This window comes from Enhydra lutris, unplaced genomic scaffold (assembly GCF_002288905.1).
Source record: "Enhydra lutris kenyoni isolate GAN:26980312 unplaced genomic scaffold, ASM228890v2 scaffoldscaffold73, whole genome shotgun sequence".
NCBI classification, from domain to species: Eukaryota; Metazoa; Chordata; class Mammalia; order Carnivora; family Mustelidae; genus Enhydra; species Enhydra lutris.
The window spans coordinates 2,141,658-2,156,285 of record NW_019154157.1 but is presented as its reverse complement, the minus strand read 5'-3'; the positions used below and the strand labels follow the sequence as shown (position 1 = coordinate 2,156,285).

Sequence of the window (14,628 nt, the reverse complement as noted above, 5' to 3'; positions counted from 1 at the left end):
TTCAGGGGTGAGGATTAAATTGCATAAAACCCTTAGCACAGTGTGTAACAACTTAATAAACATTCAATAACTATTAGCTGCCAGCATTAGTATTAATATCAGAAGAGGAAGGGGAGGGGAAGGAAGGGGGCAGGAGAAAGGTTAGAGCTGTTAAAATGAGAGTCCTTGGGATGCTCAGAGCAAGCAGAAGAAGAAATCAGAGCATTTCTATTTATTTTAATCTTTCCCACTGGAATGAATATTTTTTAAAAAGATTTTATTTATTTATTTGACAGAGAGATCACAGGTAGGCAGAGAGGCAAGCAGAGAGAGAGGGGGAAGCAGGCTCCCTGCCGAGCAGAGAACCTGATGCGGGGCCCGATCCCAGGACCCTGAGATCATGACCTGAGCTGAAAGCAGAGGCTTAACCCACTGAGCCACCCAGGCACCCCTGGAATGAATATTTTTTATTCATCATAATTTGTTGTAAGCATTAAATAATATTAAATCCAGGCTGGGTCATAGGAGAATACATGCAAACATCACCAACAGTGTGTTTTTGTGGTCCATAAGTGCCTTAGTGTGGTAAAACAGAGAAGATATTACTTGGTATATTTTTTAAACTGAAGTGCTTCCAAGTTTGGTAGTTTCAATTCTGCTATTTCTTGAGAATGTCTTTAATAACAAGAACATGAAGAAATAAACAGTGCTGGTTCCCTAACATTAAAGTTTCAGGAATGTGGTTATTGCTTTCCAGAAGAGACCATGAGAATGACCTTATTTCTGACAAAGGAAAAGTTGAACTCCTGCCTTTAGTCTGCCTGATGAACCCAGCAAAAACAGAAAAGGAGAATGTAATTGACAACTTTGTCTTAATTGAAGCTGATGCTCCCATGTTGTTTTATAATGATAGTACTCTGGCTTTTTCAAAGGAATTAGCTCAAGCAGGAATTTTTAAAAGTATACAGAGCTCATTCAGTGCTAAGCCTGTTCTACATACTCAAAATAATCTTCTGAAGAAATAAATTTCCCCATTAAATGAATGAGGAAATGGAGGCTTCTGTAAGTGAAACGGCTCATCTAAATTCACATAGTTGGTGAGCATGGGAATTTTCAATGCCCTCCAGCCAAAGACCACCAGGAACATACCTGTGGTTGGATAGGTTGGTTTATTACTTGTTATCACAAAGTGGGCGATGCAAAACATAAGGAATGATGGGGCATCTCAGTAACAGAGGGTTAGAAAGGACATTTAGGATTTGGGCTTGGATTAAGTAATTTGGGGGAGGGTGTACGTTCAACAGGAGAACACCAAGGCCTACCTGTGTGTGCCAGGCCAGCTCCTGGATACCAGGGACTGCTTTTATTTTTCTCAGAGCCTGAACCCAGATCCAGGTTTGTGTGGTTGGAAACATTTCCCGTGTTACTCTCTGTTCGTAGAAACCTGAAAAGAAGACAAGCAGACAAAGAATTTCATTTATGAGTTTATTTCGTCTACTACCTTCACCACCTACTCAGACTCAACCTCTCCTATAGTCCTTGGGATAATTGCAGACAGTTAATGAATATTTGTTGAATTAATGAAATAATGAAGATGTCAAAAACTCCAGAGAACAACTATCTGGGTGCAAATTGCATCTCCACCACCTATCAGTATGTGATTTGGAAATTCTTTAAAAAGATTTTATTTATTATTTATTTGTCAGAGAGAGAGCACAAGCAGGGGGAGCAGCAGGCAGAGGGAGAAGCAGGCTTCCCACTGAGCAAGGAGCCTGATGCAAGACTCGATCCCAGGACCCTGGGATCACCACCCAAGCTGAAAGCAGAGACTTAACCAACTGAGCCACCCAGGCATCCCTGGAAATTTTTAATTAAATGATAAAATTGTGTAAACTTTAAAAAGGTTTCCTTTACCCATTTGTAAAATGGAGATAACCACCAAAGCCATTCAAAGGACTGCTGTGAGGGTCAAATGAGCTATTGTGTGGAGTGTGCTTAGTTAGAGCTCAGCAAATGTTAACTATTGTCATTTTCAGGATAAGTAGTGTGTTAGTTTTGTGATCATGTGTTCAAAATTTTTCCCACAAGGCATGAAAGCAAAGATCTTGTCTTGTCTCTTATTGCCAGTCCCTAACACAAACAAATGTTTGATAGATAAATAAGTAAATTGGCTAAAACCCAGGAACTCCCACATTTAGACGATAAATTTTACTAACTTAAATAAAAGTTGCAAAAAGTATATAAGGAACTCCCATGTACCCTTTACCTAGATTCACTACTCTTTAATATTTCACCTCATTTGCTTAATCATGCCCCCCCCATACACGCATTTTTCTCTGAGTAATCCAAAATTAAGTTGTGCCCTTTTAGCTCCAAAATACTTCGGTGAGTATTTCCCAAGAACAAGGGCATTCTCTTAAAAAGCCACAATAGAGTGATCAAATTTAGAAAATTTAACATTGATACAATAGACATTAAGAACTAGTCCACAATCCATATTCAAATTTGTCACTTATCTCAATATTGTACATCACACCTATTCTGCGTCCCATTCCCCCTCCAGAATGCAATTTAGAATCACACACCACATTTTGTTGCCATGCCTCTTTAATCTCTTTTAAACCAGGATAGCTCCTCAGCCTATTTCTGTCTTTCATAATACTGACAGTTATTTTGTAGAGTGCCCTCGATTTGGGATTATTTCATGCTTCCTTGTGAGATTTGGGTTATACATTTTTGACAGAAATATCACAGAAGAGATGTGTGTCCTTATCAGTGCATCTTATTGGAAGGACCATGATCTTTACTTGACCTATAATTTGGATCACTTTGATTCACTTGCTCTTCGAGATTATACCTCTGTAAAATTACCATTTTCCTTTCGTAATCAATAAATAATTTATGGGAGACACTTTTAATGTGTAATTACCCTGTTCCTCTAGTTCTACCGTTTATTATTGTTATTCTAACTCCATCAGTTTTGTTAGTTGGGATTCTACTAAAAGGAGGGGTTTTCCCTTCTCCTTATCTATTTAATTCTTTATTTATATCAGCAAAGACTCGTGGGTTACCATTTTATTTCATTAGTTACACTGTCACTATCATCATGTATTTTGATGCTCAAATTGCCCCTATTTGGTCAGTGGTATCTCCTTCAAGTTAGCTCCTGTGTCTTTTAACACGTTCTCCTCATTCTGATTCCCATCATCCTTACATTCCGATTCAACAAGATGTTCCTTTCCCTGGTACTTTCCCTGCCCTGACTCAGGCTCTTTAAAAAAGCTGCCCACCAGCCCCTGTTTCTCCGCTTCCTGCCCTCAGGCGGAACCTTAGAGCCCGTGACCTGGGCGGGAGAACCGCGCAGCGGACCAACCTTTTCCGGTTATGGCCGGAAGTCCTCTGAGAGGGGCGGCTTTTTGTCAGGTGACCGGAGTTTGCGTAGGAGTGATCGCAGTTCTTACCCGACAGCCTAAAGAGACGGAGTGGCAGGGCATCGGACGGACGGATAAGCTGGGTTGGCCGCAGCGGTGTTAGCTGGACGGAGGCAGGTACGTGATGGGCTCGGGTGGTAGTTTAGGGGCTGTCGAAGTTGAGGGACGCGGGCAGGGTTTCTGCCTTACTTCTGCCTTAACCGGGCCCACAGGCTGAGACACCTGACCCAGCGGCGCAGAGACAACCACCCCCGCTCTGCTTGGGACCCTCCGCCCCAGAAGGGAGGTGCAGTTGGCGTTGTGGTCTTTTATCCTGTGATTATAGTTTTGGGAAGGAAGGAAAAGACAGCCACGAGCTCTCCTTTCCGGGCAGGAACTCACTCTAACTCACTTTCTGTCCCCGGCTCGAGACAGCCTTTCTCAGGTGGATGTGCTAAATGATTTTGCACAGTTGGGCTTGGGAGTGAGAGAGCGGAGAGACTTCGCTGCATACAGCCAGTTGTGCGTTATGGGCCCAATCCATTCCCTTTGTTGAGCCTCAGTTTCCTCGTTTGTAAAACAGGGCAGTGTGCCTAAAATATGGTTCTTATACTGGTCTGTTTTGAAATGTCTCGAGGTGCATGCTTTACAGTGCCGTTCTCAAATAAGACTTCTGATTTAGAATCTGGGTGGAGCCTGGGAACGTTTTGAACATGACACCTCGGGGGTCCTGTACACACTGATGTTTGAAGGCCACTGATTTGAAGTGCTTTCCTGCTGTGAATACTAGATATCCGTATTCTTTGCTTTGAGGCAGCTGGAGCCATCTCTGGATCTTTGAAAGAACTGGGATGTTTAGCCCAGAAAAGAAAAGTAGAAGGAAACTGTCTTTAAAAACGGAAAACAATTGTTATGGTGAAGAGTGCTTCACTTTTTATCTTTGGGGTTGAAAGTGGCAGAGCTCGGACCAGTAGGCGGATTCTCTTGGTTTAATTGAAGAACTTAATGCTGGTCAGAGGTGACCAGCAATGGAATGGATTGGCTCCAAAAGTAATGAACTTCCGGTTAAAGGAGGTATATAGATATTAGATGGAGGTCCTTTCCAACCTGAAATGTCTGATTCCAAGTAACTCTTTCAACCTTTCTCGTGCTGACTGACTTATATTTTCTGCCCTCTTTTCTTGACACCTCCATCCCCCCCACCCAGCCTACATTTTCTAGAAGTAAGGCCAGTGGTGTGAATTAATGTAATCTATCCCTGTGCACTATCTTTTTTTTTTTTTAATTTAATTTTTAAAAAAGATTTTATTTATTTATTTATTTGACAGACAGAGATCACAAGTAGGCAGAGAGGCAGGCAGAGAGAGAGGAGGAAGCAGGCTCCCTGCTGAGCAGAGAGCCCGATGTGGGGCTCAATCCTGGGACTCTGGGATCATGACCCAAGCCAAAGGCAGAGGCTTTAACCCACGGAGCCACCCAGGTGCCCCTGCATCATCTTTTCTTTCAGGGACTTTGGAATGGCCCATCTGATAAGGGCTCCTTAAGTGTTGTTGAATAACTAAGGAGGTACCCTACCCCATTGGTTTGTAGCTTATGTTCTTAGAGTAACTTGGAAATGCTGTAAAGACTTCGTGTTGGGGCGCCTGGGTGGCTCAGTGGGTTAGAGCCTCTGCCTTCAGCTCAGGTCATGATCCCAGGGTCCTGGGATCGAGCCCCACATCCGGCTCTCTGTTCACTAGGGGGCCTGCTTCCTCCTCTCTCTGCCTGCCTCTCTGCCTACTTGTGATCTCTGTCTGTCAAATGAATAAATAAAATCTTAAAAAAATTAAAAAAAAAAAAAAAGACTTCGTGTTTGAGGGCGCCTGAGTGGCTCAGTCAGTTAAGCATCTGCCTTGGGCTCAGGTCTTGATCCTGGCCTCCTGGGATCAAGTCCCGCATTGGGCTCCTTGCTCAGCGGGGAGTCTACTTCTTCTGCCCTCTGCTCATGATCTTTCTTTCTCTTTCAAATAAATAAAATCTTTATTTACTTGAGAGAGAGAGAGAGAGAAAGAGAGACTGTGTTTGATCAGGAGAAGCCAGTGAACTCTTTGGATCACAGAATTGAGGAGCCTCTGTCAAGAAGGGCCCCTCAGAGTTGTTCAGGCCAGCCTTTCCTGCCCGGGTCATAAATCCTTCTTTAATCCTCTCTCCACCAATGTATTATATAGCTCTTGTATCTAATGAGAGAATTTTTGCAATCTGTCGGCTAACTTTTCATCCAGCATTTAAAACCAGTCATCCTAGGGATTTGACTTGCCTGCCAGTTCATCCTCCCTCATGTATAATCTACAGGTAATGCTTCTAGCATATCTTTAGTTTTCTTTTCTTTTTTAGATCTTATTTGTTTATTTGAGAGAGGGAGAGCAGGAGCTGTGGGGGTGGGGAACAGTGCAGAGGGACAAGCATACTCCCCACTGAGTGCAGAGCCCCAGGGCTCATGCTTGGACCCTGAGACCATGACCTGAGCTGACCGACCCACCCATGCACCCCTAGATTATCTTTAGTTTTCTTTTTCTTTTTTCTTTTTTTTAATTTTATTTATTTATTTGGAGAGAGTGTGCATAGTGAGCTCGGGCACACAAGGAGGCAGAGTGGCAGGCAGAGGCAGAGAGAGAAGCAGGCCCCCCGCCGAGCAAGGAACCCAATGTGGGACTCGATCCCAGGATTCTGGGATCATGACCTGAGCCGAAGGAAGGCAGCGGCTTAACCAACTGAGCCACCCAGGCATCCCTGTCTTTAGTTTTCTAATTGAATGTTGAAGTTCCTAAAAGTAGGTCGCGTTTTCAAAACCTGTAAGAATATTTAGAGTGCCCTATGGAGCAAAGATTCCATATTATGACCCAGTTCTGCTCACGTCCTATCCCCCTCCCGAAAAATAGCTTGTGTTTGAGCTAAGTCTTCCTGCTTGTGTTTACCTTCCTGCTTTGTTTGTGTTTCCTAGGATTAAAAACAAAATTGTGAAATGCTTATTCGGATATTATCCAGGTGCTGGTTTAAAATGATCATAATTTGGTGATATCTTTAATACTTACTAATCTGAAATTTTCCTTTTAAAAAAGTACCTGAATCAGCATTTCCAAAGTGTGCTCTTCAGGCCACTACTCGGAAGCGATGCCTCTGAAAAAAAGTGTTCTATAGTAAAAATAAGTTTGGAAAATGCTGTATATCATTATCTTTTCTTGGAACTTCTCAGCATGTAATACCACATTAAATATAGTGAGATGTCCTATAATAAAGAAACATACCTAATCTTGTTTAACCTAGCGTTGCCAGACTTAATTGATGTGCATGTAACACTTCTTTTTTAATTGAAGCACACATTGGCAAATTCTTTTTTTTTCTTTTTTTTTTTAATTTATTTAAGTAGCCTCTACACCTAATCTGGGGCTTGAACTCATGACCCTGAGATCAAGAGTCTCATGCTTTTCTGGACTGGACCCACCCTGGTGCCCCTTATGTTGGCAAATTCTCATCTGGAGAGTCTGCAGTTTATGGTATGCAGGCCAAATCTGGCTCTATTGCCTGTTTTTGCATGGCATGTGAGCTAGGGATGGATTTTATATTTTTAAATGGTGGGGAATAGATCCAAAAAAGAATAACGTTTTGTGATATGTGAAAATTACAGGAAAATTAAAACTATAAATAAGATTTTATTGGAATACAGCCACACCCATTAATTTACATATCATCTTTGGCAGAAGAGTTGAGTTGCCCCAAAGACCATATGGTTTACAGTCTAAAGTATTATGGTATGGCATTTTACAGAAAGAATTTACTAGATCCTGACTTGCATTGTGTACATTTTTTTAAGTTTTTTCCATGTACATTTTTTTTTTTATCAAAGATTTTATTTATTTATTTGACAGAGATCACAAGTAGGCAGAGAGGCAGGCAGAGAGAGAGGAAGGGAAGCAGGCTCCCTGCTGAGCAGAGAGCCCGATGCAGGACTCGATCCCAGGACCCTGGGATCATGACCTGAGCTGAAGGCAGCGGCTTAACCCACTGAGCCACCCAGGCGCCCTCCATGTACATTTTTTAACTCTTCGACTTTTTTACATTTTTAACTTTTTTAACATTTTAAAACTTTTGTATAATTTATTTTATTTTGAAATAACTTTAGACTTACAAAAATAATACACAAACTTCCTGTATACTTTTCACCCAACTTTCCCTAATGTTAACATTTTACATAGCCATGTTAAAATTATCTAAATAAGTAATTTAACATTAATACAATACTACTAACTATAGACTTTATTCAGATTTAGCCATTTGTCTGCTAATGTTCTTTTTCTTTTCCAGGGTCCAGCCCAGTTTCCCACATTGCATTTAGTTGTCAAGTCTCCTGAGTCTCTAGTGATCTGAGACAGTTCCTCAAGTCTTTTTTTTTTTTTTTAATGTATAAAGATTTTACTTATTTATTTGACAGAGAAGTCACAAGTGGGCAGAGAGGCAGACAGAGGCGGAGTGGGTAGCAGGCTCCCTGCTGACCAGAGAGCCTGATGCAGGGCTCCATCCGAGGACCCTGAGATCATGACCTGAGCTGAAGGCAGAGGCTTAATCCACTGAGCCACCCAGGCACCCCTCCTCAAGTCTTCTTTGTCTTTCATGACTGTAAACTTTATTTTTTTAAGCTTTTATTTATTTGAGAGAGAGAGAAAGCATAACCGGGGGGGAGGGGCAGAGGGAGAAGCAGGCTCCCCACTGAGCAGGGATCCCCATGGGGTGGGGGTGAGGGACTCAATCCCAGGACCCTGAGATCATGACCTGCATGACCTGAGCTGAAGGCAGAGATTTTTGTTTTTTAAAGATTTTATTTATTTATTTATTTGACAGAGATTACAAGTAGACAGAGAGGCAGGCAGAGAGAGGGGAAGGGAAGCAGGCTCCCTGCTGAGCCGAGAGCCGGATGCGGGGCTCCATCCCAGGACCCTGGGATCACGACCTGAGCTGAAGGCAGAGGCTTTAGCCCACTGAGCCACCCAGGCGCCCCTTTTGATTTTTTTTAAAATAAAATTCACCATTTAAAGAGTACAATTCAGTAGTTTTTAGTATGTTCACAAGGTTGTATAATCATCACCACTGTTTTAATCCCAGACCATTTTCATGTCCGCCCAAAGAAAACCTGCACATGTTTGCAGTCACTCCTTGTTCCCCCCCCTCTTCCATCCCCTGGCAGTCACTAATATGGATTCATATAGTATGTGCCCTTTTTACAACGTGTGGCTTTTTGTGTCTGGCTTCTTTCATTAAGCATATGTTTTCATAAGGTTCATCCATGTTGTGGCCTGTATTGGTACTTCATTATATTTGATGAGTAATATTTCATTGTATGGTTACAGCACATTGTATTTATCCATTCATTAATTGATTGACATTTAGGTTGTTTCTGCCCTTTGGTTATTATGACTAATGCTTCTGTGAACATTCATGTGCACATTTTTGTTTGAACATATTTTCGGTCCTCCTAGATGTGTCTCCTTAGGAGTGGAATTTGCTGGGTCATATGGCAACTCAATGTTTAACTTTTTGAAGAACTGCCAAACTGTTCCACAGCAGCTGCACCATTTTACATTCCCATTAGCAATATGTGAGGGTTCCATTTTCTCCACATCCTCTTCAACACTTGTTATTGTCTCTTTTTGTTGTTATTATTATAGCCACCCTGGTGGTTGCAAAGTGGCATCTAATTGTAGTTTTTATTTTCATTTCCCTAATGACTGATGATGTTGAACATCTTTTCATGTGCATATTGGCCATCTCTGTGTCTTTGGAGAAATGTCTATTCAAATCCTTTGTCTGTTTTGTAATTGAGTTATGTGTTATCACGCACAGTTTTGCATGTAAATATTAAAAGAGTTTGCAGATTGCCTGAAGCCTCTTGAAGTAACTGAGAGTGAGCTGAACTGCAAAATCTGGGGCAATGCCAGTAACTCCCTGATCTGAATGAGGTTGGATTTGGACATGCTGAAGTGCAGAGTAATTGTCCCTTTGAAACTGCTGACCATTCAGAGCTTCTCTCATCTCCAACCACTGCTGATCATGCAGAGGTGGGATGGCCATAGTCAAGTAAAAGGGGTACTACAGTATTATTTGAAATGTGATAAGACCACTAGGAGGTCCTGACATCTGAGAGCTACTCTGGTGGTTGTCTGGTCACAGTCAAGGAGTAGAGGAGTCAGTGGTGGTTTGGAATACTCCAGACTTGTGATATTGGGCACCTGCTTGGGGTGGCAGAGCTACCAGTGCACCCATACCTCTTTTGACATCAGAGCATTTGGCTATACCCAGACCATCTTGCACATATAATTAAAAAATAAAACAGGGGAGCCTGGATGGCTCAGTTGGGTAAGCATCCAGCTCTTGATTTTGGCTTAGGTCATGATCTCAGGGTTGTGAGATCAGGCCCTGCATCTGGCTCTGCATTGTGTGTGGAGCCTCTCCCTTGAGGTTAAGCATCTACCTTTAGCTCAGATCATGATCTCTGGGTCCTGGAATCAAGTCTCACATCGCTCCCTGTTTGGTGGGGAATCTGCTGCTTCCTTTCCCTCTGCCCCTCTCCACCTCTTCCCAACTTGTGCTCTCTGCTCTTTCTCGTGCTCTCTCAAATAAATAAATAAAAATAAATTAAAAAGATTTTATCTGTCCCTCTCCTTCTGCCCCTCCCCCTCTCTTTATTTTATTTATTTATTTTTTAAAGATTTTATTTATTTATTTGACAGACAGTAGTAGGCAAGTAGGCAGAGAGGCAGGCAGAGAGAGAGAGGAGGAGCAGGCTCCCTGCTGAGCAGAGAGCCCGATGCGGGGCTCCAGATGTGGGGCTCCATCCGAGGACTCTGGGATCATGACCTGAGCCTAAGGCAGAGGCTTTAACCCACTGAGCCACCCAGGCGCCCCTCCCCCTCTCTTTAAAAGAAAGTTTTTACAAAGAAAAGAGACACTTTAATTTTCAATGTTTCTAATGTTTTAAGTTACAGTAAACTAAATGAGTATTAATTTTATTTTTCACTTCACTAAGCATGTGTACCAATAGTAAGAGTGTTTTTAATGTGATATTTTTTTTGAAAAAATTTTCTTTTTAATTTAATTTAATTTTATTTTTTTTTTAAGATTTTTTATTTATTTATTTGACAGACAAAGATCACAAGTAGGCAGAGAGGCAGGCAGAGAGAGAGAGGAGGAAGCAGGCTCCCTGCAGAGCAGAGAGCCCGAAGTGAGGCTCGATCCCAGGACCCTGGGATCATGACCTGAGCCGAAGGCAGAGGCTTAACCCACTGAGCCACCCAGGCGCCCCAATTTTATTTTTTATAAACATATAATATATTTTTATCCCCAGGGGTACAGGTCTGTGAATCGCCAGGTTTACACACTTCACAGCACTCACCATAGCACATACCCTCCCCAATGTCCATAACCCCACCCCCCCAACCCCCCTCCCCCCTAATGTGATAATATTTTAAAAATTCACAGACATCTGATTTTCCCATTGATTATTATGACCATTTTTCATAGTATCAGCTTGCATTTTTATTGTTCTGCTTTACTGTACCAAACAAGGGACATTTTCCTCCAGCATTTTATTTGTTGGTAGAATTTGTGTCCTTAATAAAAAAATGTCCAAAATGCAGAATCTTTACATTTAACTAAGAGGAATTATTCAGTTAGACTAATGCACACCATTCCCCTTTTACTTCAGACTTATACCAGATAAAGAGCATTTCTAGCATTAGGGGCCTGCAACTCTCTGACAGATAAATAAAATCTTAAAAAAAAAAAGAAAAGAAAGGGTATGTTTCCTTTTCCAAAAATTAGAAGGACTGGGGGATGAGGAATGAGATATGATAATCCTCACAATTAGGAACCAAATAGAGGCATATTCAACAATTAATTGAGTAATTCACTCATTTAACAAGTATTTTAATAAAGTATATAGAAATTAAGATGGGAGACATTACAGTATAGATAACACAGATTTTTCTTATTGATTTAGAAATAAGAAAAGATTTAGCCAAATGCCAAACTTTAAAGATGCAAGGAAAAAGGTATATTTTGGGGAGCAAATACCTTGAACAGGTGAGAGGAAATGTAATCCATGGTATATGAGTGGGTAGTTTAGCCTTAGTTAAGAGCAGAGATAGTTCATGCATGGTAGTAAAGAGAGAAAGAAGAATATAAGACTACAGACAGAGCCAAGTCGTCCTGTTTGGAAGTAGAAAGATAAGGCAGCTCTCTTGTTTTTAGTTTTTTTCAGGGAAATAATAAGGATGGTCATTAGTGAAGGTGAAGAAAAAGTAGGGGCTGTTTATAACTGAAGGAGTAAAAAGTTACGAAACAGCCATCACAGACTCATAAATTACATTGACTCAAAATATGGTGAAAGGATTGCTAAAAATTGCAAGGGGTTTGGGGTGCCTGGGTGGCTCAGTTAGTTGTTGGGTGTCTACCTTCTGCTCAGGTTCCTTGCTCAGCGGGAAGCCTGTTTCTCCCTCTCCCACTCCCCTGCTTGTATTCCCTTTCTCGCTGTCTCTCTGTTAAATAAATAAATAAAATCTTAAAAAAAAAATTGCAAGGGGTCTTGAGGTCATAAATTCAAGGTAAGTTGATCAGAAAATCTCCTTCTTGTAGGCCTATTCAATTCTTTTAATATATCAATAAATAGGAAGGCATTATTTTACTGGTTTACATTTTTTAAACTAAGTCCTTTATGGAAACTAAGTGGGGGAAGGAAATTATGGAGGTATGCATATGGGGAAAAGGATGGACCATGAGATCTAAATAAGATAAAAAGGAAGAAAGCACTTGAAGAGCCTTAATGTGCAGTAGAGAGAGGGTAAAGTTAGTGAAACAGCCATCCCAGGTATTTGAAGTCTTACCAAACTGAACAGTTAAGAAGGAATTTGCTAGAATTTGGGAAGTGGTGGTCAGATGATGAGACTACTGAAATACATGTTTTAATAGTCCACTAATAGTTAATGACAAATTTTAGAGCCTAGCCACAGATGGGGGTTGGTGAAGTTGAGCAGAAAACAAGATATTAATGAAAAGCTTAAAGAAGCAAGTGGCTGGATCAGGTACCAAGCAGGTTATCTCTGGAGATATTGAACATACTCTTAAAAATAATGGGAAATGGGGGCGCCTGGGTGGTTTATTGGGTTAAGCCGCTGCCTTCGGCTCAGGTCATGATCTCAGGGTCCTGGGATCGAGTCCCGCATCAGGCTCTCTGCTCATCAGGGAGCCTGCTTCCCTCTCTCTCTCTCTCTCTGCCTGCCTCTCCGTCTACTTGTGATCTCTCTCTCTGTCAAATAAATAAATAAAATCTTAAAAAAAAAAAAATAATGGGAAATGTGGTGGAGAGAAGTGCAGTTAGGCAGATGCTAAAATAGAGAAATTAAAGGATATGACCAGCTCAGTCAAAGGAAATATGCGTGCTGATTAGATTAGACTTGGTAACAGCTACACTGATAATCTATTCACAATAAGTTCTATTTAATACTTTCTTCTTTGAAGTGACTTTTTTTGTGTCTGTGTCTCTGTACTATAAATTACACAGTGTTCTGTGAGGAGTTTGTAGAGAGGTACCTTTGCAGGTGTAAGGGCGGGGGGGTCTGCGGACCATCATTAAATTTTTCTTCGTTCACTGATCAACCTAGGGGTTGGAACTATGTTGTAAAGAAGTCAGCTGTTTAATGAGGAATTAGGGCTAAATGAAGTACAGAGGTTTCTTTCAACCTAAATAAATTTTCCGCAGTTAATTTTGGTTTTTAATAAGCCCTATTTCCCCTATTAATTGGTATCACAGTACCTTAAAAAGGACACATAACTTTGGAACTTGTTTTTTGAAACAATTAGGAAGTTCTAAGTTGAAACTATTTCGGGTGAGAGGCACAAAAGAGTAATTTTAATTGTGAAGGTAATATACGCTCGTTTTGGGAAATACAGAAAAGCTTCCCTCTCTTCCTACCCACATTGTTTCTGAAAAGAGCCTTTATTAAGTTGCTTTATTTCCTTGTTTCTCCCCCAGTGTGTACATTTTTAATGGTTAGAACCATTCAGTGCACATAGTTCTATAGCTTGCTTTTTCCTGTTAGCATTTTTTAAAGATTTTTTTTTTTTTAAGATTTTTATTTATTTATTTGACAGAGAGAGATCACAAGTAGACAGAGAGGCAGGCAGAGAGAGAGAGAGGGAAGCAGGCTCCCTGCTGAGCAGAGAGCCTGATGCGGGACTCGATCCCAACCTGAGCCGAAGGCAGCGGCTTAACCCACTGAGCCACCCAGGCGCCCAAAGATTTTTTATTTTTAAGCAATCTCCACACCCAAGGTGGGGCTCGAGCCCACACCCAGAGATCAAGAGTCATACACTCTAAGGAAGGACTGAGCCACACAGAGGCCCCTCCTGTTAGCATTTTAATGTTGATGTGTCTGTGCTTTTGCCAGCCTTTTTTGTAAGCATTACTTCTGATACATACACTTAACCAGTCGGTTATTCAGTAAGTTAGTAAGTATTGCTTGGGTATATAGAACAATGACTCAGCATGTTCTTAGTGAGTAGAATTCTGGTTTCTTTCTAATAAGGAGCACAGATTCTTTTAAAAACTTTTATTGTGATAAAATAATACATAACAAAATTTACCATTTAACCATTTTTAGGTGTACTATTTGGTGGCATTAAGTATATTCACAGTGTGTGCAACTATCACCACTATGTGTTTCCAAAGCTTTATCATTACATCATTACATCAAACAGAAACTCTATACCCATTAAACAGTAAGTTCCCATTCCCCCTTCATCCTAGCTCCTGGTAACCTCTAATCCACTTTTTATCTCTATGAATTTGTCTATTGTAGATCTTTTCTTTTTTTTTTTAATTAAGACAGCATTCACCCATTTTTATTTTTATTTTTATTTATTTATTTATTTATTTATTTTAAGTAGGCTTCACACCTACCATGAGTTCAAGAGTCACACACACTGGGGCACCTGGGTGGCTCAGTCTTTAAGCATCTGCCTGCGGCTCAGGTCATGATCCCAGTGTCCTGGGATCAAGCCCTACATTGGGGTCCCTGCTCAGCAGGAAGCCTGCTTCCCCTCTCCCACTCCCCCTGCTTGTGTTCCCTCTCTTGGCTGTGTCTCTCTCTGTCAAATAAATAAATAAAATCTTTTTTTTTTTTTTTTTAATAAATAAAATCTTAAAAAAAAA

The 14,628-nt window shown here is 41.0% G+C and overlaps 1 protein-coding gene across 1 annotated transcript in view; it reads left to right on the top strand.

Annotated features, from left to right (window-relative positions):
• The first annotated feature begins 3,453 nt into the window (after positions 1 to 3,453).
• LOC111160064 (ring finger protein 185) overlaps positions 3,454 to 14,628 on the top strand; it is a 39,737-nt gene continuing 28,562 nt past the window's right edge. The window contains exon 1 of the mRNA XM_022522874.1: positions 3,454 to 3,527. The gene's annotated coding sequence lies outside the window, so the exon portion shown is untranslated. The remainder of the gene's footprint in view (positions 3,528 to 14,628) is intronic.